This window comes from Eleutherodactylus coqui, chromosome 1 (genome assembly GCF_035609145.1).
Source record: "Eleutherodactylus coqui strain aEleCoq1 chromosome 1, aEleCoq1.hap1, whole genome shotgun sequence".
Classification (NCBI taxonomy): Eukaryota; Metazoa; Chordata; class Amphibia; order Anura; family Eleutherodactylidae; genus Eleutherodactylus; species Eleutherodactylus coqui.
Genome location: NC_089837.1, coordinates 263256522 through 263280902, shown reverse-complemented (window position 1 = coordinate 263280902; position 24381 = coordinate 263256522).

Genomic DNA, 24381 nt, shown 5'->3' with positions numbered 1-24381 from the left:
GCCAAATTTCCCGTTTCTATGACACCGGAAAGTGAGAAAATTACATTCCGCACGTAAAATTTCGACGCCAATTCTTTTGCGCTAGAATTGAATAATCGAGTTGGGACCCATTCGCTTTTCCTATTTATGACATAATCAATGCTCCTGCCAAATTTCACGTTTCTATGACACCGGAAAGTGAGAAAATTACATTCCGCACGTAAAATTTGGACACTAATTCTTTTGCGCATAGAAGTGAATAATCGAATTGGGACCCATTCGCTTTTCCTTTTTATGACATAATCAATGCTCCTGCAAAATTTCCCGTTTCTATGACACCGGAATGTGAGAAAATTACATTCCGCACGTAAAATTTCGACGCTAATTCTTTTGCGCTAGAATTGAATAATCGAGTTGGGACCCATTAGCTTTTCCTATTTATGACATAATCAATGCTCGTGCCAAATTTACCGTTTCTATGACACCGGAATGTGAGAAAATTAGATTCCGTACGTAAAATTTGGATGCTAATTCTTTTGCGCATAGAATTGAATAATGGAGTTGGGACACATTAGCTTTTACTATTTATGACATAATCAATGCTCGTGCCAAATTTCCTGTTTCTATGACACCGGAAAGTGAAAAAATTACATTCCGCACGTAAAATTTGGACGCTAATTCTTTTGTGCATAGAATTGAATAATCGAGTTGGGACCCATTAGCTTTTCCTATTTATGACATAATCAATGCTCGTGCCAAATTTCCTGTTTCTATGACACCGGAAAGTGAAAAAATTACATTTCCGCACGTAAAATTTTGACGCCAATTCTTTTGCGCTAGAATTGAATAATGGAGTGGGGACCTATTAACTTTTCCTATTTATGACATAATCAATGCTCGTGCCAAATTTCCCGTTTCTATGACACCGGAAAGTGAGAAAATTACATTCCGCACGTAAAATTTGAACGCTAATTCTTTTGCGCATAGAATTGAATAATGGAGTTGGGACCCATTAGCTTTTCCTACTTATGACATAATCAATGCTCGTGCCAAATTTCCTGTTTCTATGACACCGGAAAGTGAGAAAATTACATTCCGCACGTAAAATTTCGACGCTAATTCTTTTGCGCTAGAATTGAATAATCGAGTTGGGACCCATTAGCTTTTCCTATTTATGACATAATCAATGCTCGTGCCAAATTTACCGTTTCTATGACACCGGAATGTGAGAAAATTAGATTCCGTACGTAAAATTTGGATGCTAATTCTTTTGCGCATAGAATTGAATAATGGAGTTGGGACCCATCATCTTTTACTATTTATGACATAATCAATGCTCGTGCCAAATTTCCTGTTTCTATGACACTGGAAAGTGAAGAAATTACATTCCGCACGTAAAATTTTGACGCCAATTCTTTTGCGCATAGAATTGAATAATCGAGTTGGGACCCATTAGCTTTTACTATTTATGACATAATCAATGCTCGAGCCAAATTTCCTGTTTCTATGACACTGGAAAGTGAAGAAATTACATTCCTCACGTAAAATTTCGACGCCAATTCTTTTGCGCTAGAATTGAATAATCAAGTTGGGACCTATTAACTTTTCCTATTTATGACATAATCAATGCTCGTGCCAAATTTCATGTTTCTATGACACCAGAAAGTGAGAAAATTAGATTCCGTACGTAAATATTGCACGCTAATTCTTTTGCGCATAGAATTGAATAATGGAGTTGGGACCCATTAGCTTTTCCTATTTATGACATAATCAATGCTCGTGCCAAATTTCCCGTTTCTATGACACCGGAAAGTGAGAAAATTACATTCCGCACGTAAAATTTCGACGCCAATTCTTTTGCGCTAGAATTGAATAATCGAGTTGGGACCCATTCGCTTTTCCTATTTATGACATAATCAATGCTCCTGCCAAATTTCACGTTTCTATGACACCGGAAAGTGAGAAAATTACATTCCGCACGTAAAATTCGGACGCTAATTCTTTTGCGCATAGAAGTGAATAATCGAATTGGGACCCATTCGCTTTTCCTTTTTATGACATAATCAATGCTCGTGCCAAATTTCACATTTCTATGACATTGGGAAGTGAGAGATTTAGATTATGTACGTAAAATTTTGACGCCAATTCTTTTGCGCATAGAATTGAATAATCGAGTTGGGACCCATTAGCTTTTACTATTTATGACATAATCAATGCTCGTGCCAAATTTCCTGTTTCTATGACACCGGAAAGAGAAAAAATTACATTCCGCACGTAAAATTTGGACGCTAATTCTTTTGTGCATAGAATTGAATAATCGAGTTGGGACCCATTAGCTTTTCCTATTTATGACATAATCAATGCTCTTGCCAAATTTCCTGTTTCTATGACACCGGAAAGTGAAAAAATTACATTCCGCACGTAAAATTTCGACGCCAATTCTTTTGCGCTAGAATTGAATAATGGAGTGGGGACCTATTAACTTTTCCTATTTATGACATAATCAATGCTCGTGCCAAATTTCCCGTTTCTATGACACTGGAAAGTGAGAAAATTACATTCCGCACGTAAAATTTGGACGCTAATTCTTTTGCGCATAGAATTGAATAATGGAGTTGGGACCCATTAGCTTTTCCTACTTATGACATAATCAATGCTCGTGCCAAATTTCCCGTTTCTATGACACCGGAAAGTGAGAAAATTACATTCCGCACGTAAAATTTGGACGCTAATTCTTTTGCGCTAGAATTGAATAATCGAGTTGGGACCCATTAGCTTTTCCTATTTATGACATAATCAATGCTCGTGCCAAATTTCCCGTTTCTATGACACCGGAATGTGAGAAAATTAGATTCCGTACGTAAAATTTGGATGCTAATTCTTTTGCGCATAGAATTGAATAATGGAGTTGGGACCCATCATCTTTTACTATTTATGACATAATCAATGCTTGTGCCAAATTTCCTGTTTCTATGACACTGGAAAGTGAAGAAATTACATTCCGCACGTAAAATTTTGACGCCAATTCTTTTGCGCATAGAATTGAATAATGGAGTTGGGACCCATTAGCTTTTACTATTTATGACATAATCAATGCTCGTGCCAAATTTCCTGTTTCTATGACACTGGAAAGTGAAGAAATTACATTCCTCACGTAAAATTTCGACGCCAATTCTTTTGCGCTAGAATTGAATAATCAAGTTGGGACCTATTAACTTTTCCTATTTATGACATAATCAATGCTCGTGCCAAATTTCATGTTTCTATGACACCAGAAAGTGAGAAAATTAGATTCCGTACGTAAAATTTGCACGCTAATTCTTTTGCGCATAGAATTGAATAATGGAGTTGGGACCCATTAGCTTTTCCTATTTATGACATAATCAATGCTCGTGCCAAATTTCCCGTTTCTATGACACCGGAAAGTGAGAAAATTACATTCCGCACGTAAAATTTTGACGCCAATTCTTTTGCGCTAGAATTGAATAATCGAGTTGGGACCCATTCGCTTTTCCTATTTATGACATAATCAATGCTCCTGCCAAATTTCACGTTTCTATGACACCGGAAAGTGAGAAAATTACATTCCGCACATAAAATTTGGACGCTAATTCTTTTGCGCATAGAAGTGAATAATCGAATTGGGAACCATTCGCTTTTCCTTTTTATGACATAATCAATGCTCCTGCAAAATTTCACATTTCTATGACATTGGGAAGTGAGAGATTTAGATTATGTACGTAAAATTTTGACGCCAATTCTTTTGCGCATAGAATTGAATAATCGAGTTGGGACCCATTAACTTTTCCTATTTATGACATAATCAATGCTCGTGCCAAATTTCCTGTTTCTATGACATTGGGAAGTGAGTGATTTAGATTATGTACGTTAAATTTAGACGCCAATTCTTTTGCGCTAGAATTGAATAATCGAGTTGGGACCCAATTTCTTTTCCTATTTTGGAGATAATCTATGCTTGCGCCAAATTTCATGTTTCTACGACATTGGGAAGTTGGAGAACTTTTGGCGAGTCAGTCAGTCAGTGAGTCAGTGAGTCAGTCAGTGAGTCAGTGAGTCAGTGAGGGCTTTCAGCTTTATATATATAGATTTATGTCTATGCAAAGAAATCAATGGTATCTGAATTAAAAAAACATCAAAAGTTTCCTTTACAATTTTTGCAACCTACAAATTAAATGTCCATGTAAATGTCGGTGTGAATTGTGTGCAGGAATGATAAACGTAAAAGACACACATTCTTCAATGATGTTCAATTTTATTTCATACCACAGTCACATATATTCATGTAATTAATTTGGCTTGTGTGATATTTTTAGAATTCTGGTAAGAAAAGGATTTAAAATACTAATAGCATGATCTGTGAAACCTGTATCTTACTCACTACAGGTCGCTAAGCCACCAAATTGATGTCTCATTAAATCCCTTCTTGAGATGCCATTATACTTTTCACATTAAGCTGCTGCTGATTAAATTGAAGTACATTACTTAACTAAGTGAAATCACTTGCTAACAACCGTACCTCATTCTATCCTGATCTGTGTTTCCAATGTTGTAAAAATATAATGCATCCCATCCAAATTAAAAGAAGAATATGTGATCATTTCACAATGTAACAATCACTGAGAAATTATCCTTTTAAAAGAAAATAGTGTATCTTAATTAGCTTCATAATAATTACCAATAACTTTAAAATATAGCAGATACATATGTAGCAGGGCTAAAGTGTCAATTTGAATATTTTGGGGCTATAGTGTTCTGTATTATAGTAAAGGCCTGTTTATGGACATTTTCATAAGTACAATCATCCATGCTTGTTTGAAACAGGTCTTCCCATCTGAGATTTTCATGGCTCATTTACCAGATATACCATTAAAGTCTTATAGATACAGGTCCCACCTCTGGAAACCACACCTATTTCTAGTTTTGGTTCCCACTGTCCAGGTCCTGGCTCACTGGTCAAGGGTGGTTGGGAGTGATGGAAACAGCCAAGTGGGCTTCACTGTGCTGTTTATATAACTCCAAGAGAAGTCAATAGAAGTTAGTCAAAGAGCGTAGTACAGTCAACTGCACTATTTCTGCAGCTCCCGAGTTACGGTATTTTGTGGTTATACCAACAAAGTCTCAGATGGAAATACTCTTTTATTGCAAGTTTGATTATGGCAGCTTATATATTATATATATGGTGGCATAGTAGCCACTGTGGTGGAAGGTTTACACCACTTGAGGGTAAAATATCAGACAATCATCAATAATATTCAAAAGGGAAAGAATGTTCTCTGCATTTGAGCTGTCTAATTAGGGTAATTAGCAGCCCTACCAACAATGGCTCCAGCCTGGTAAGAGTAGCAAACAAAGCAATGTGTGATTGTTCTCAGTAAGAGAAACCAAGTAATCTTGTAGATATGATACCATTTAATGGCTAACTAAAATACATGATGTTACAGCAAGCTTTCGGGATATCGACCTTTCGTCAGGCTAGTGAATGAAACTGAATGAGTTTCTCTTACTGAGAACAACACTTTACTCTACTGGCTAACACGGAACCAATCCTTTTTTTCATAAGACAATGCAAAGGCATGTGGAAGTGATGCAGCAGTGGCTGTGGCATAAAAAGGTATGATATGTACCTTATATGAGATACATGTGATAGGCCTAGTACTTGATTTATCTAGGGACGCTAATGTGAGAAAGTCACTGAATGGTACAGGGTTTATTTGCTTACTGCACTGTGTTAAGACCCATTTAGACAAACGATTCTCACTCAAAATTCGCTCAAAGTCATCTTTTGAGAGATAACCATTGCATCTAAATGCACCTACATCATGCAGTTTTCATGCACGATTCATTCCTCGCTCAATTCTAGTTTTCTAGAATTTAGCATTGAACTCTTATCAGTGGTGCATGCTGTTGTCACAGTCAGCAGCACTGATAAGATTCTTTTAGCTTGTGTCCCCCTGGTAGTTCTTAGCAGGATGCGAGCTGTAAGCACGGACAACAATGCAGCTGTTTGCTTATGCAAAACAGCTGTATTGTTCGCCGAGTGGTAGCGCTGGTGTCCCACTCCACCTCCTTAGCTCTTTAGTAGCTAATTAGCTACTATAGACTGTGCAAAGATGATCACTCAAAACTGTCACCCAAACTGTCGTTTGAGCGATTTTTGAGCAATCATCTTTCAGTGTAAATGTCTTATAAAGTGCTGTGTTTCCTGTGAAGAAAATGTGAAGATAATAAAGCAGATAGAAGTCAGATTTGAATTAAATCCATAAAATGGGTAGAGTGCCATAAAATCATCAAATGTGAGTTTAATACATTCAGGGACCTGTCAAGTGGGTTGAAAGTTACAATGTTAAGTCTATGGGCATGCGCTACTATGCTGCAGGCATGTACTGGAATGAGTGAAGCGTTGCTATGCAACACAGCATACAATGCTAAGCTGCACCATACACTGTCCAACCAAGAGCGATAGAGAAACAGCAATAGAGAGATAAACAGGTAAAGAGCACTAGAGAGACCAAGTGAGAGAGCGATAGAGATAGAGAGAATGATACAGAGAAAGTCAGTGAAAGAAAGAGCGATAGAGATACAGAGAGAGACAGCGATGGAGAGAGAGACAGCGATAGAGAGACAGAGAGAGAGCATTAGAGAGGGAATGAGAGAGCGATAGAGACAGAGAGAGCAACAGAGAGATACAGTGAGAGAAAGAGTTATAGAGAGAAAGACAATGAGAGAGAGACAGACACAGAGAGGCAGTATGGATCTGAATATAAAAAGTATTTAAATACAATGCACAGTGTCAATTGGCTCAGGTGTACATCTAGTTAACTTCTTAAAAAGCAAAAATAAAATGCAGAGACTGTTTTGCTTTTCAAAATAACAGCAAACCACAAAAAAAGCATAAACTAAAGTGTGGTTTTCTTCTTTGAAGTGGAAGCCGAAGTCATATGGATCAAATGTATGGGTATAAGAAAAATACAAAAAAAAAAAACCCATAACTTCCTATTTAAAAAGAATTAAGAGTTCAGCAATCAACTGTAGGTAGCTGTCCAACAATTTGCCCAGCCTTAGGGTGCGTTCACACGAGCGCATAAACGGCGCGTTTTTGCGCCCTATCATATATACGTGACCATCTGAGGCGTTGGTTTTGAATGTATTCGTTCGCACGGGCGATTTTACGGCGCGTAAAAACGGCAACCCGAAAAAAAAATGGAACATACGCGACTGAAATATGCGCCAACGCATATTCGATGGCCGAAAAGATAGTTTGCAAAGTAGGAACAAACGATAATATGCTTTCTAGCTCTGGTCATGATCACCGAAAAACGTTCTTTCCGGCGATTAAACGCTTCGCACGTGCGAACGTAAATACGCCTACGCTCGTGTGAACGCTCCCTTAAGGTGGAGTTTGGTGAATAACTAAGTCATTGCCATTAAATAGTGAAGCATAAACAAGGTGTGAACTTAACATCTTTAATAAAAAGCAAGGACTTTAACAGGACTGGCAAAATCTCATGTAAACTGGGCCTAACACCATCATTTTCAAATAACACAAGTGAAATAATAAAATGCATTCTGAAGCCATAAATCAGAAAGTTGGAAACTATTACCTGGATGCAGAAGCAAGTCACATTCCTCCTCCAAAGAAGAATATACAGTAGAGAGTTGATCAGGTAGTGGTGTAGCCTCTGCATTAACAGACATAAACACATTATTCCAGTTATGGTAGATGAGGAGAAAAGCAGAATACAGATAGTAAACGGAAAAAAATCTCATCTCTTCACATCATAAAAATGCTTGTGGTACATTCTGAGCACAATGATGCTTTTTATATTGCCTTTTGAAAATGAAATAAGCACATAACTACGATACAGTAGTATACTTAGTTTGGCAAGCAAATCTATGAAAAAGCGTGCCTTATGGGTCCATAATTTCCCAAGTGACAATTTTAATTGCTTTGCCCTGCTTGTTGAAGATCTGTCCAAAGATGCATCAACAGTCTCATAAAATCTCCATGGTAAATTAAAATAAGAACATAAGCGAGTCATTTTTCTTAAACTGATTATTCACAAGAGATTCCACATAGTGGTAAAGTCAATGAGAAATAATATGGTCTGTGATGAACTACATATTTTATTACATTTATTAAATTGTCATGGCTTTTAAAAATGTTTTGTGATTCAACAAAAGCCATAGAATGTGCAATTGAAATAAAGACTAAATAGCACACAGTATTTGTTCAATTAGACAGATGACATAATAATAGATGGAAATAAGAGGGATAATGGATCTGTATTAGCTGTAGTAGTACTAAACTCAGTCATGTACTGTAGGTGAAAAATAGAAGTCAATAGTATCATTATTAATTCAGTAGCAGTTTGAGTACACATATATTGTGTAATACATGGATCTGCTTGTGGTGGGTTGCTAAAGACTAGAGATGAGCGAGCACCAAAATGCTCGGGTGCTCGCTGCTCGAGTCGAACTTTTCGTAATGCTCGAGAGCTCGTTTCGAGTAACGAACCCCATTGAAGTCAATGGGGACTCGAGCATTTTTACATGGGACCGATGCTCCGCATAGGTGATGACTTGTCAAACACCAGAAAACATCAGGAAGTCATGGAAACACCACAGAAACGGATAGGGAAGGGCAGGGGCAGCATGCATGGCTGCATCTGAGGCTCCCAGGTCCCACTATTAAGCCAAAATGGGGTCAAGAGTCTGGCGTCACCCCGCTAACAATTTACTTCAGACATACCCTCATTAGCAAGGCACACGCGCTGGCACAGCTTAGCCAAGCACCATACTATCTGCAACCAAGGACAATCACTGCCTGCGGGTGACACCGCTGCCTCTTCTCCTGGGTTACATGCTGGCATTGCTGTACAACCCCCCCCTCCCCCCCCCCGCAGGACCCTGCGTCCACAGCGCACACAAAAGTCTCCCTGCGCAGCATTCAGCTGCCCTCATGCCACACGCTCGCTTCATAGCCACACCACCCTCATGTCTATTTATAAGTGCATACTGGATGAGGAGGAACCGGAGGCACACACTGCAGAGGGTTGGCAGGGCCAGGCAGCGACCCTTTGTGAAAGTGTGGGAGATAGCCCCCAATGCTGTTGAGAATTGATGATAATTTGACATACGATCGTCATTCCAATCCCGTGCCACCGCCGTCACAAAATTGTCAGGAGCCGCAAACGTGGGCATAAAGGGGACTCAGATGCTAGCACTTCTACACATCTCCACAATGCAGCAATACTCTGTGTGGGAAGCACGTGAGTGGGCCCCGGGTCAGGCTCGGTCCCAGCCTCCACCTTGTGTGACCCAAGGTGCCGCAAGTTACATAGCAATGGGAAATATATGTCTCCCGACACACTTCATTCTGTGTAGGTGTCAGATAGCTCCACACCGCAATGGGAAGTCTTTGAGTTCCTTGGGCTCGTCTATGCTGTGGGTGCACAAAGATGGTATTACACAGGAAGAAATCAGAGTGCCCAAACATGGCAGAGTTTCACCCTGCCAAGGAGCTCGGCCCACATTTCTACCCTAGTCAGTCAGTGTATTTGTGCCAGACAGGTAAAACACCGCAATGGGAAATCTTTGAGCACTCACAGCATAGACAAGCCTCAAGTATTACACATAAAGAAATCAAAGTGCCCAAACATGGCAGTTTCGCCCTGCCAAGGACCTCAGCCTCGGTTCACACCCTCATTAATCATGGGCATAAAGTGGACCCGGATGCTGGTGCAGCTGTGAACGTCTCATAAATGCAGTAACACTCCTTTTGTTTGGCTCAAACCTGTGTCTCAGATAACTGTGGTAACACAAGAGAAAATACATGTTGTCCAGCGCTGATCCCCAGACCCCAAACAGGAGGAGGAGGTGGCATAATAAGGCAGAGAAACCATGACTGGAGTAGGACTCGCAATACTCTGTGTGGGAAGTATGTGAGCGGGCCCTGGGTCAGGCTCGGTCCCAGCCTCCACCTTGTGTGACCCAAAGTGCCGTGATTTAAAAAGCTATGGGAAATCCATGGATCCCCACACACTTCATTCTGTGAAGGTGTCAGATAGCTCAACACATTTCTGTAGCAAGAGTATAGGCGGACCCCAGTAACATTTCTGTAGCAAAAGTATAGGCGTACCTCTGTAACATTTCCGTAGCAAGAGTATAGGCAAACCCCTCAAACCATTCAGTAGAAAAGTTATAGGCAGACCCCAGTAACATTTCCGTGGCAAAAATATAGGCAGACCCCTGTAACATTTCTATAGCAAGAGTATAGGGAGGCCCCAGTAATATTTCTGTAGCAAAAGTATAGGCGAACCCCACAAACCATTCAGTAGAAACTGCATAGGCGGACCCCAGTAACATTTCTGTAGCAAGAGTATAGGCGGACCCCAGTAACATTTCTGTAGCAAGAGTATAGGCAGACCCCAGTAACATTTCAATAGCAAGATTATAGGCGGACCCCAGTAACATTTCTGTAGCAAAAGTATAGGGAGACCCCAGTAACATTTCTGTAGCAAAAGTATAGGCAGACCCCTATAACATTTCTGTAGCAAGAGTATAGGCGGAACCCAATAACATTTCTATAGCAAGAGTATAGGCGGACGCCAGTAACATTTCTGTAGCAAAAGTATAGAGAGACCCCAGTAACATTTCTGTAGCAAGAGTATAGGCAGACCCCAGTAACATTTCAATAGCAAGATTATAGGCGGACCCCAGTAACATTTCTGTAGCAAAAGTATAGGGAGACCCCAGTAACATTTCTGTAGCAAAAGTATAGGCAGACCCCTATAACATTTCTGTAGCAAGAGTATAGGCGGAACCCAATAACATTTCTATAGCAAGAGTATAGGCGGACGCCAGTAACATTTCTGTAGCAAAAGTATAGAGAGACCCCAGTAACATTTCTGTAGCAAGAGTATAGGCGGACCCCAGTAACATTTCTGTAGCAAAAGTATAGGCAGACCCCTGTAACATTTCTGTAGCAAGAGTGTAGGCAAACCGCTGAAACATTGGTGTACCAAGAGTATAGGCGAACACCTGAAAAAATTTGGTTACCAAGAGTGTAGGCGAAGGCCGGAAAAATTAGTTAGATAACAGTATAGGCGGGGGCCAGAAAAATTGGTGTACCAAGAGTACAAGTGCACCCCTGAAAGGTATAGGGAGGCCCCAGTAATATTTCTGTAGCAAAAGTATAGGCGAACCCCACAAACCATTCAGTAGAAACTGCATAGGCGGACCCCAGTAACATTTCTGTAGCAAGAGTATAGGCGGACCCCAGTAATATTTCTGTAGCAAGAGTATAGGCAGACCCCAGTAACATTTCAATAGTTAGATAACAGTATAGGCGGGGGCCAGAAAAATTGGTGTACCAAGAGTACAAGTGCACCCCTGAAAGGTATAGGGAGGCCCCAGTAATATTTCTGTAGCAAAAGTATAGGCGAACCCCACAAACCATTCAGTAGAAACTGCATAGGCGGACCCCAGTAACATTTCTGTAGCAAGAGTATAGGCGGACCCCAGTAACATTTCTGTAGCAAGAGTATAGGCAGACCCCAGTAACATTTCAATATATAGATTATAGATATAGAAAAATTGCTCAACCACGAGGGCACCTCATCGTCCAGCTGTTCTTCCTCCAAATCCTCTGTGCGCTCCTCCCTCGGACCACTTGCCCTTACTACTACCTCACTCACAGACAACTGTGTCTCATCATCCTCATCCACAAAAAGTTCTTGAGACAGTTGCCGGAAGTCCCCAGCCTCATCACCCGGACTCTGGGAACTTTCCAAAGGTTGGGCATTCGTCACGACAAACTCCTCAGGTGAGAGAGGAACCGTTTTTTCCCACTTATGGGAGGGACCCGAGAACAGTTCCTGGGAGTCTGCCTGCTCATAATATGTCATTTTCATGGAGTGAAGAGGATGGGAGAAGGAGGAGCAGCCAAAGGATTCAGAGTTGCAGTCCCTAGGCAGGGAGTAGTGCACTGCTTAGAAGACTCGGTGGTCCATACATTGCTGGACGCGTTTTCTGCCATCCACGACAGGACCTGCTTGCTCTGCTCTTTTTTTAATAAAGGTCTACCACGCGGACCCGTAAATTCTGATATGAAGCTGGGGAGCCCAGGAACTTGCCTCTCTCCTAATCCCACAGCAGCCGGCTGTGATTGACCACGCCCAGTAACACGGCCTGTGCCTACACCCTCACTTGGATGCCTGCATCCGCATCCACGTCCTCGACCCTTACACCCTACTCCTCATCATGGCGGATTAAGAATAGAGCAGGGCCCAAATAAATTACTCCACTGTACAGCACTGACAACTGTGGCTTAATTCCACGCACACAGAGACTTGTAGATAGCAGAGGCTTTATGCTGTGACTTGAAAAAATTAACCCGCTGTCTTGCGCTGATACCTAGGGGTAAATTACCGCTCGCAGAGACTTGTAGATAAGAGAGTTGGAGAAGGCTCAAAAGCCAGTGGATAGTGCTGCTAACTGAGGCTATCTCAACCCCACCAAGGAAAGGGTATTGTGAGACGCTCGGCACAGCGGCAGAGCTGAAATACTTTGCAGTGGCCCAGGAAATATTACAGTACTGTTTAGCGGTGAGACCTCAGTCTAATGCACTGCAGACACAGAGTTGTATAACTGAAGAAGTTTGCAGTAGGCTAGGAAATGTTAGAGTGCAGTTTCACGGTGAGAGCTGGTTGTATGGCACTGCAGGTTGAGAACGCTATTACTGAAAGGCTGGGAACAGGCCTAGATCCGTAATCCAAAAATTGATGCACTACTGCTCCCAGCCAGCCACAACTATAATGCACACAGTCAGATGTAACCCTAAGAAGGACCGTTGGAGTTCTTGCACAGAGGATCAGGAGGACTGTAAAACTTTCTCTATATAAGTAGCTGTGTCCCTACACTCTGCTTTATGCACTGCACACACAGAACAGTATAGCTGAAATAGCCTGCACAGCCCTAGATGTAAAAAAAAAAATTGGTGCACTACTGCTCCCAGCCAGCCACAACAGTAATGCTCACTATGAGTAGCAGCCCTAAGAAGGACCGTTGGGGTTATTGACCACAGGATCCTACTCTAACACTGTCCCTATATCAGCAGCAGCACTATTCCTAACCTCTGCCAGCATGCGTCTGAGGCGGGACCAGTTTAAGTACTCGGCGCTCACCTGATCGGCCCAGCCACTCACTACAGTGTGGGGGAAGAGGGCTGGTACGCGCACAGCAGGAAGTGGTAATGCCTTTCCCGTATGTCTGTTGGCTAGAAAATGGGGCTAAACATGCGGGGAAGGAAATGCAATTGACTCAAGTACCGCGTGGTGTTCGACTCGAGTAACGAGCATCTCGAGTACCCTAATACTTGAACAAGCATCAAGCTCGGACGAGTGTGCTCGCTCATCTCTACTAAATACACATGCTGTATTTGTTTTATGATTTATGCTATATACTCTGTAAGGCTCTTATTAGTTCTCTTAATAGGCCTGGTCTTCAGTAATGTATGGAATAAATAGCTATTGCCTTAAAGGTGAGAGTGAAGGTGATAAAAGAAGAGGGGAGGTAAGGGGGGAAACGGAGTGAAATGGAGGAAAAGAAGGTTGTAGGATCCGCAATAATTTCAGCATAAATATCTCCTTTTTAAATTATCCATTTGTCACAAGTACACTATTCCAATCAGTTTTCTAACTTTAATAGGGACCCTATCTATCCCCAGCAGCAGAATCGCAAGTTCAGGTGATGGTTGAACTCCCATCTCCACAACCACGCTTATAAGAGAGAAAAAGGCCTGCCAAGTTGGTTGAACAATTGGGCAACCCCAAAGAATGTGGAATAATGTCCATTTTTCCCACATCCTCTCCAACATCTGTCCAAGCTCTCAGGGAAAAAATCTAACCATAGTCTCACTAGGGGCCTATACCAACGTGTAACCACCTTACAGTGCACCTTTATTAAATTAGCACAGAGAGAGGCCTTATTTGTCCATAAGTGTGCAATTTTCCATTGCTCCGAAGAGAAGGATCGTCCTACCTCCCTTTCCCAGTTCAAGATATGGGCTTTTTTCTGTACATCTTGTACAGAATTTCCCTCTTTGCAAAAGACTTCATTTTAAAGAGTTAATTTATATGGTGTTGGGTCAAAGAGAAACTTGTATATGTACAGAAACAGAGAGACTTTCTGGATAGGACAGACCGACCAAACATTTCTAATTTGAGAATACCATAGGAACTCTCCATCTGGCAGGCCATTCCCTTTTTTTGGAGAATCCTAAAGGACTTCATTTCTTGTCCAACCACCAAGTCCAACAATAATTGCATTCCTCTGTTCTTTCAGATCTGTATTATCAGGTCCTCCACCCAGAATTCCAAAACCTCTATGGGTTTTGAGAGAGACCGCCTTTCTAGAAGAATGATCTCTAGAGATTTTTAGCAACTGTTGCCAGACACCCAACGCTGCTTCAAGTGTAGGGTTTAGAGGGGTAACTATTGCTCGGTCATTACTTCCTGCTTATAAGTTTCGTAGTGACTTTTTCACCAGAATTTGTTGTTCTATATTAAGCCAATAAACCCCTTCTACCGGCACGCACCAGGCTCTTATATGTATGAAAATTTTAGCTTTATAATAGGCCTCCTGGTTTGGAACCCCCATCCCTCCATTTCTTCTGGAACTGTGCAACATGGATGCGGCCACACTAGGTTTCTTGTTTTCCCAGATAAATGCCATCATTTGTTTGTGCAAACTCTTCAGCAATGTTGTAGAGCATATGATGCCAATTGTGCAAAATATGTATAAGATCTTAGGGAGATCATCATTTTATATAGAACAACTCTCCCCATCCACGAGATCTCCACCTTGCTGTAATTCCCAAGGCTTAGCTCTATTTCTTCTACCAGAGAGCTAGCGCTGACATTTTATATAGTTCTTGGTGGACAGGCGAGTATTATGCCAAGATAAGGAGTTCTTGATGGGTCCCATGCACAAGGAAATTCTTCCATAATTTGATGTTGTAATTTGCTAGGTATGTTAAAAGCCAAGAGCTCGGATTTTGTCGGTTTGATTTTGTAATAAGAAATTCTTCCAAAGGAAGAAATTAGATTTGATGCTGCTATGAGGGCCTCTATTGGTGCTGTTAATATTAATATTATATCGTCTGCAAATAGCCCTATTTTGTGCTGTATATGAGAATAAGAAATCCCCTTATTCCTCCTTCCATGCGAATTGCCTCCGCCAGGGGTTCCATAGCAAGCACAAGTAACGTGGGTGACAATGGGCATCCCTGTCTAGTACCATTCGTAATTTCGAATGTGTTAGAGATCACTCCGTTAACAAGCATTCTAGCCGACGGGCTCCCTATAAAGCTTGAGTTGCCCATAATATTCTCCCCTCAAAACCCAGTTTATTAAAGAAAAAGTATAACCCCAGTGGATTCTGTTGAACGCCTTCTCCACATCCAAAGTTAGTAGCAGAGAAGGGGTCCGAGAGGCTTCCACCTCACCCATCAAGTCCAGCAGCCTCCTTGTTGCGTCTGACATCTGCCTTTCTCTGACAAATCCTGACTGATCACTATGAACAAGTTCTGGGACTATTTCAAGGAGATGGGATGCCAGTATTTTAGCATAGAATTTGGTGTCGCTGTTTAGTAACGAAATGGGCTTAAAGTTGCTGGGAGAGGAATTGTCTTTGCCGGGCTTTGGGATTGTGACAATGTTAGCTTGGAGCATTTCTGGTGTCAAGAAACCCTTCTCCATTTCTATGTTAAATACATATCTCATGTGGTTTACTAGTTGAGCTTTGTAAGTCTTAGAGTATTCGTTTGTAAATCCGTCAGGACCTGGGGCCTTGTCTCTCTTAGACTCTTATTATCTTTAGTATTTTTTGGGACATTATGGGAGAATTAAGCTTCTCTATTTGATCACTTTCTCTCCTCAATTGAGCTCCCAACAATAAATATAGAGCAATTTCTCTTAAGAGATGGAAGTCTCCCTCTTGATATTTTGTTACCTGTCTCAGGGTCAATTACGTGAGTGATCCTAGTTTTTATCCTCTTCTGCTTAACTCTACTGGCTATCAGACGAGTGTAGTTCTTTTTCTAATTTATCTAAATCCATCATGGTGTTTTTAAGTAGTTTAGACTTTTCTCTTTTAGAAATAGAGCCCTGTTGTATCATCACTAGAGATGAGCGAACGTACTCGTCTGAGCTTGATACTCGTTCGAGTATTAGCGTGTTCGAGATGCTCGTTACTCGTGACGAGTACCACGCGATGTTCGAGTTACTTTCACTTTCATCTCTGAGACGTTAGCGCGCTTTTCTGGCCAATAGAAAGACAGGGAAGGCATTACAACTTCCCCCTGCGACGTTCAAGCCCTATACCACCCCCCTGCAGTGAGTGGCTGGCGAGATCAGGTGTCACCCGAGTATTAAAATCGGCCCCTCCCGAGGCTCGCCACAGATTTGTTCTGACATAGAGGAGGGAAAGTGCTGTTGGTGCCGGAACTGCTATAGGGAGAGTGTTAGGAGTATTTTTGGCTTCAAGAACCGCAACGGTCCTTCTTAGGGCCACATCTAACTGTGTGCAGTACTGTGGAGGCTGCTTTTTGCAGTGTTGCACTTTTTTTTTTTTTTGTATATCGGCCGTGCAGAGCATTGCGCCCTGCAGTAATTATACATACTCCAGGGCCAGTAGTGGTGGTGAGGCAGGGACAGAAGACATATATTGTGAGGCAGGGACAGAAGACATATATTGTGAGGCAGGGACAGAAGACATATATTTATTGAATATAGGCAGTGGGCCTTTCCAAAAACATTTGGGGAAAAAAATCTATTTGGGCTGCCTGTGACTGTCCTCAGTGTTCTGGGTCTGTGCTGGGTGTAGTTGTCCTCCTAATTCATACACAGCCAGCTAAGTGTTACAGCAGGCTTGCGCAAAATTATTTCCTGGCTCTGTGTTGGCTGTTACATCACATTCCAGTCCACAGTGCAACAGTCTGCAGTTATTTTACATACTCCAGGGCCAGTAGTGGTGACGCAGGGACAGAAGACATATACAGTGTATATAGGCAGTGGGCCTTTCCAAAAACATTTGGGGAAAAAAATCTATTTGGGCTGCCTGTGACTGTCCTCAGTGTTCTGGGTCTGTGCTGGGTGAGGTTGTCCTCCTAATTCATACGCAGCCAGCTAAGTGTTACAGCAGGCTTGCGCAAAATTATTTCCTGGCTCTGTGTTGGCTGTTACATCACATTCCAGTCCACAGTGCAACAGTCTGCAGTTATTTTACATACTCCAGGGCCAGTAGTGGTGACGCAGGGACAGAAGACATATACAGTGTATATAGGCAGTGGGCCTTTCCAAAAACATTTGGGGAAAAAAATCTATTTGGGCTGCCTGTGACTGTCCTCAGTGTTCTGGGTCTGTGCTGGGTGTAGTTGTCCTCCTAATTCATACGCAGCCAGCTAAGTGTTACAGCAGGCTTGCGCAAAATTATTTCCTGGCTCTGTGTTGGCTGTTACATCACCGCTGTATTCCAGTCCACAGTGCAACAGTCTGCAGTTATTTTACATACTCCAGGGCCAGTAGTGGTGACGCAGGGACAGAAGACATATACAGTGTATATAGGCAGTGGGCCTTTCCAAAAACATTTGGGGAAAAAAATCTATTTGGGCTGCCTGTGACTGTCCTCAGTGTTCTGGGTCTGTGCTGGGTGTAGTTGTCCTCCTAATTTATACGCAGCCAGCTAAGTGTTACAGCAGGCTTGCGCAAAATTATTTCCTGGCGTTCCGTAAGCGAAGTCAGCCTCCAACCACAGGCCAATAAGCGGCACATTTAATTACAGCGTTCTGTTTCTGCACTACTGGTAATACACCATGCTGAGGGGTAGGGGTAGGCCTAGAGGATATGGACGCGGGCGAGGACGCGGAGGTACAAGTCAGGGTGTGGGTACAGGCCGAGCTCCTGATCCAGGTGTATCGCAGCCGACTGCTGCGGGATTAGGAGAGAGGCACGTTTCTGGAGTCCCCACATTCATCTCACAATTAATGGGTCCACGCGGTAGACCTTTATTAGAAAATGAGCAGTGTGAGCAGGTCCTGTCGTGGATGGCAGAAAGTGCATCCAGCAATCTATCGAACACCCAGAGTTCTGCGCCGTCCACTGCTGCAACTCTGAATCCTCTGGCTGCTGCTCCTCCTTCCTCCCAGCCTCCTCACTCCATTACAATGACACATTCTGAGGAGCAGGCAGACTCCCAGGAACTGTTCCCGGGCCCCTGCCCAGAATGGGCAGCAAGGGTTCCGAATCCTCTCCCACTGGAGGAGTTTGTCGTGACCGATGCCCAACCTTTTGAAAGTTCCCGGGGTCTGGGGGATGAGGCTGGGGACTTCCGGCAACTGTTCCAAGACCTTTCAGTGGGTGAGGAGGACGATGACGATGAGACACAGTTGTCTATCAGTGAGGTAGTAGTAAGGGCAGTAAGTCCAAGGGAGGAGTGCACAGAGGATTCGGAGGAAGAGCAGCAGGACGATGAGGTGACTGACCCCACCTGGTTTGCTACGCCTACTGAGGACAGGTCTTCAGAGGGGGAGGCAAGGGCAGCAGCAGGGCAGGTTGCAAGAGGCAGTGCGGTGTCCAGGGGTAGAGGCAGGGCCAGACCGAATAATCCACCAACTGTTTCCCAAAGCGCCCCCTCGCGCCATGCCACCCTCCAGAGGACGAGGTGCTCAAAGGTCTGGCAGTTTTTCACTGAGAGTTCAGACGACCGACGAACAGTGGTGTGCAACCTGTGTCGCGCCAAGATCAGCCGGGGAGCCACCACCACCAGCCTCACCACCACCAGCATGCGCAGACATATGATGGCCAAGCACCCCACAAGGTGGGTCGAAGGCCGTTCGCCGCCTCCGGTTTGCACCGCTGCCTCTCCCCCTGTGCCCCAACCTGCCACTGAGATCCAACCCCCCTCTCAGGGCACAGGCACTACCGTCTCCTGGCCTGCACCCACACCCTCACCTCCGCTGTCCTCGGCCCCATCCACCAATGTCTGTCAGCGCACCATCCAGCCGTCGCTAGCGCAAGTGTTGGAGCGCAAGCGCAAGTACGCCGCCACGCACCCGCACGCTCAAGCGTTAAACGTGCGCATAGCCAAATTTATCAGCCTGGAGATGCTGCCGTATAGGGTTGTGGAAACGGAGGCTTTCAAAAGTATGATGGCGGCGGCGGCCCCGCGCTACTCAGTTCCCAGTTGCCACTACTTTTCCCGATGTGCCATCCCAGCCCTGCACGACCACGTCTCCCGCAACATTGTACGCGCCCTCACCAACGCGGTTACTGCCAAGGTCCACTTAACAACGGACACGTGGACAAGCACAGGTGGGCAGGGCCACTATATCTCCCTGACGGCACATTGGGTGAATTTAGTGGAGGCTGGGATAGAGTCAAAGCCTGGGACCGCTCACGTCCTACCCACCCCCAGAATTGCGGGCCCCAGCTCGGTGGTGGTATCTGCGGCGGTGTATGCTTCCTCCACTAAACCACCCTCGTCCTCCTCCGCAACCTCTGTCTCGCAATCAAGATGTGTCAGCAGCACGTCGGCAGCAGTCGGTGTCGCGCGGCGTGGCAGCACAGTGGTGGGCAAGCGTCAGCAGGCCGTGCTGAAACTACTCAGCTTAGGAGATAAGAGGCACACGGCCCACGAACTGCTGCAGGGTCTGACAGAGCAAACCGACCGCTGGCTTGCGCCGCTGAGCCTCCAACCGGGCATGGTCGTGTGTGACAACGGCCGTAACCTGGGGGCGGCTCTGCAGCTCGGCAGCCTCACGCACGTGCCATGCCTGGCCCACGTCTTTAATTTGGTGGTTCAGCGCTTTCTGAAAAGCTACCCACGCTTGTCAGGTCTGCTCGGAAAGGTGCGCCGGCTCTGCGCACATTTCCGCAAGTCCCACACGGACGCTGCCACCCTGCGCACCCTGCAACATCGGCTTCATCTGCCAGTGCACCGACTGCTGTGCGACGTGCCCACACGGTGGAACTCTACGCTCCACATGTTGGCCAGGCTCTATGAGCAGCGTAGAGCTATAGTGGAATACCAACTCCAACATGGGCGGCGCAGTGGGAGTCAGCCTCCTCAATTCTTTACAGAAGAGTGGGCCTGGTTGGCAGACATCTGCCAGGTCATTGGAAACTTTGAGGAGTCTACCCAGATGGTGAGCGGCGATGCTGCAATCATTAGCGTCACCATCCCTCTGCTATGCCTCTTGAGAAGTTCCCTGCAAAGCATAAAGGCAGACGCTTTGCGCTCGGAAACAGAGGCGGGGGAAGACAGTATGTCGCTGGATAGTCAGAGCACCCTCATGTCTATATCTCAGCGCGTTGAGAAGGAGGAGGAGGGGGAGGGGGAGGAGGATGAGGAGGAGGGCGAAGAGACAGCTTGGCCCACTGCTGAGGGTACCCATGCTGCTTGCCTGTCATCCTTTCAGCGTGTATGGCCTGAGGAGGAGGAGGAGGAGGAGGAGGATTCTGAAAGTTATCTTCCTAGTAAGGACAGCCATGTGTTGCGTACAGGTACCCTGGCACACATGGCTGACTTCATGTTAGGATGCCTTTCTCGTGACCCTCACGTTACACGCATTCTGGCCACTACGGATTACTGGGTGTACACACTGCTCGACCCACGGTATAAGGAGAACCTTTCCACTCTCATACCCGAAGAGGAAAGGGGTTCGAGAGTGATGCTATACCACAGGACCCTGGCGGACAAACTGATGGTAAAATTCCCATCCGACAGCGCTAGTGGCCGAAGGCGCATTTCCGAGGGCCAGGTAGCAGGGGAGCCGCAGAGATCAGGAAGCATGTACAGCACAGCAGGGGAACACTCTCTAAGGCCTTTGACAGCTTTCTGGCTCCCCAGCAAGACTGTGTCACCGCTCCCCAGTCAAGGCTGAGTTGGCGGGAGCACTGTAAAAGGATGGTGAGGGAGTACGTAGCCGATCGCACGACCATCCTCCGTGACGCCTCTGCCCCCTACAACTACTGAGTGTCGAAGCTGGACACGTGGCATGAACTCGCGCTGTATGCCCTGGAGGTGCTTGCTTGTCCTGCGGCTAGCGTCTTGTCAGAGAGGGTGTTTAGTGCGGCTGGGGGAATCATCACAGATAAGCGTACCCGCCTGTCAACCGACAGTGCCGACAGGCTTACACTCATAAAGATGAACAAAGCCTGGATTTCCCCAGACTTCTCTTCTCCACCAGCGGACAGCAGCGATACCTAAACAATACGTAGGCTGCGCCCGCGGATTGAAGCATTGTTCTCTATCACCATCAAAAATGGGGACCTTTTAGCTTCATCAATCTGTGTATAATATTCATCCTCCTCCTCCTGCTCCTCCTCCTGAAACCTGATGTAATCACGCCGAACGGGCAATTTTTCTTAGGCCCACAAGGCTCAGTCATATAATTTTTCTAAACAATTTTTATACGTTTCAATGCTCATTAAAGCGTTGAAACTTTCACCTGAACCAATTTTTATTTTAACTGGGCTGCCTACAGGCCTAGTTACAAATTAAGCCACATTAACCAAAGCGATTAATGGGTTTCACCTGCCCTCTTGGTTGGGCATGGGCAATTTTTCTGACGTACATTAGTACTGTTGGTACACCAATTTTTTGGGGCCCTCGCCTACAGTGTAATCCAATTAATTTTTTGCCCACCTGCATTAAAGCTGATGTTACATCAGCTGTGTTGGGCACTGCAATGGGATATATTTATGTACCGCCGGTGGGTTCCAGGGAGCCACCCATGCTGTGGGTCCACAGGGAGTTGTAACTGCATGTGTCCACTTCTAAAGAACCCCAGTCTGACTGGGGCATGCAGTGTGGGCCGAAGCCCACCTGCATTTAATCGGACGTTACCTCAGCTGTGATGGGCACTGCAATGGGATATATTTATGTACAGCCGGTGGGTTCCAGGGAGCCACCCATGCTGTGGGTGCACACGGAATTCCCATTGCGGAGTTGTACCTGCCTGTGACTATTTATAAAAAAAACGCAGTCTGACTGGGGCATGCAGACACCTTGACAGAATAAATAGTGTGTGGCACATAGGTTCCCCATTGCTATGCCCACGTGTGCAGCTCCTGATGGAGGTGGCACAGGATTGGATTTCTCATTGCTTCTGTACAGCATTGTGGGCTATCGCCCCGCCCCTTTTAAAGAGGGTCGCTGCCTAGCCGTGCCAACCCTCTGCAGTGTGTGCCTGCGGTTCCTCCTCATGGCAGACGCACTTATAAATAGACATGAGGGTGGTGTGGCATGAGTGCAGCTGAAGGCTGCTCAGGGACACTTTGGTGTGCGCTGTGGACACTGGGTCGTGCGGGGGGGTTGGGCAGCATGTAACCCAGGAGAAGTGGCAGCGGAGTGTCATGCAGGCAGTGATTGTGCTTTGTTGGAGTGTTGGAGGTAGTGTGGTGCTTAGCTAAGGTATGCATTGCTAATGAGGGCTTGTCAAGTTGTTGGGAGGGGGGCCCACTCTTGCCGGTATTGTGGCTTAATAGTGGGACCTGGGAACTTGAGATGCAGCCCAACATGTAGCCCCTCGCCTGCCCTATCGGTTGCTGTGTCGTTCCCACCACTTTCTTGAATTGCCCAGATTTTCACAAATGAAAACCTTAGCGAGCATCGGCGATATACAAAAATGCTCGGGTCGCCCATTGACTTCAATGGGGTTCGTTACTCGAAACGAACCCTCGAGCATCACGATAATTTCGTCCCGAGTAACGAGCACCCGAGCATTTTGGTGCTCGCTCATCTCTAATCATCACTCCTCCAATTACAGGTTTATGTGCATTCCACAGTGTGAATCGACACATTTCTGGTGAATCATTGAAACAAAAATATTCTTCTATTGAAATGCGAACCTGTACCCCCACTTTACTCCCCTGTGCTGTGCTGGACTGACACCTCTTGCTTCTGTGTTTGCAGAGCTAAGCAGGGCTGGTCTAGGGATTGTGACTGTGTGATCCCTGAAGATGAGGGGCTGGGGGAAGCTCATTTACCAATTCTTCTAGACTGTAGATATCCTCGGTTCACCGCCTCTGAATCCATTTTCGGCTCCTCTTCACCTACATGGAAAGAAGTCTATCAGATGTTTAGGACCTTTTTTCAACTGCTTTTTTCTTATCAAGAAGATCAGTGCTTCTTTCGGCTCCCTCTCTGCAAATTCTGCGGTCTTCTGAAGTCTCTGAGTGTTGCTTCAAGTATGTGATAGTCGGAGCTTCACTAACAAGCATCCGCCATCAGTGCCATCCAGGCCACGGCCCGACCCTGCCACTTTTTAAAAAAGTGGGCAATGCTTGTTGGGAGGGGGGAGCAGCCATACATGTGTATATATAATTTACTATACAAACTGGCATAAATTATACCAGAAATGTATTATTTGCTGATTTCTCAGCTTCCTATAAAAGCAACAATGTACATTCTCAACATTTCCCCAATAATCTTTCTGAGAAATGTGCAGAGAAAATTTGAATAATTAAGAGTTGTCTAGTTTAGAAAACATATCTATATATATAAAAATGAATGTATGTCTGTGTGCGTGCGTGTCTGTTTGTCCTTTATGCGCTACTACACCATTCATCCGATCGCCATGAAACTTTGTGAAGTTGTTGAGTACACTCCTGGGAAGATTATAGGCATAGTACAACTATCCTACGATAAATGGCGCACGTGCGAGCGTCGTCGAAAGTTACCACCCCCCCACGTAGATCGAATAAGTAAGCCACCTGCTATTGTGATGTCATCACTGATGTCATCAACATCGGACGCCCTTGAACATGCCCCAACATGTTCTATAAAGCTGCATTGTGATGTCATTAAGGCTCTATTATGACACGTACAGCTTGGAACCACTAGAGCACGCCAGCCAATTACCATTGGAGTTGGAAGTGGGTAAACAAGTACTAGGATATCTTCCTAAGAAGCCACAGCAGCCGGATAAATTGTATGTTCCACCCAATGGCTATTTTATTCAGCCCGCAAGGGGGAAGCAGTGGCCTACAAAATCTCATTCAGGTAGGTAGGTTCAGTTCTTGGAGGTTGGGGAATGCTTATGGGCAAGGCCTTATGTCTCATCCCAACTCGATTATTCAATTCTAAGCGCAAAAGAATTAGCGTCCAAATTTTATGTACGGAATTTAATTCTCTCACTTCCCAATGTCATAGAAACTTGAAATTTGGCAGGAGCATTGATTATGTCATAAATAGGAAAAGCTAATGGATCCCAACTCCATTATTCAATTCTAAGCGCAAAAGAATTAGCGTCCAAATTTTATGTACGGAATTTAATTGTCTCACTTCCCAATGTCATAGAAACTTGAAATTTGGCACAAG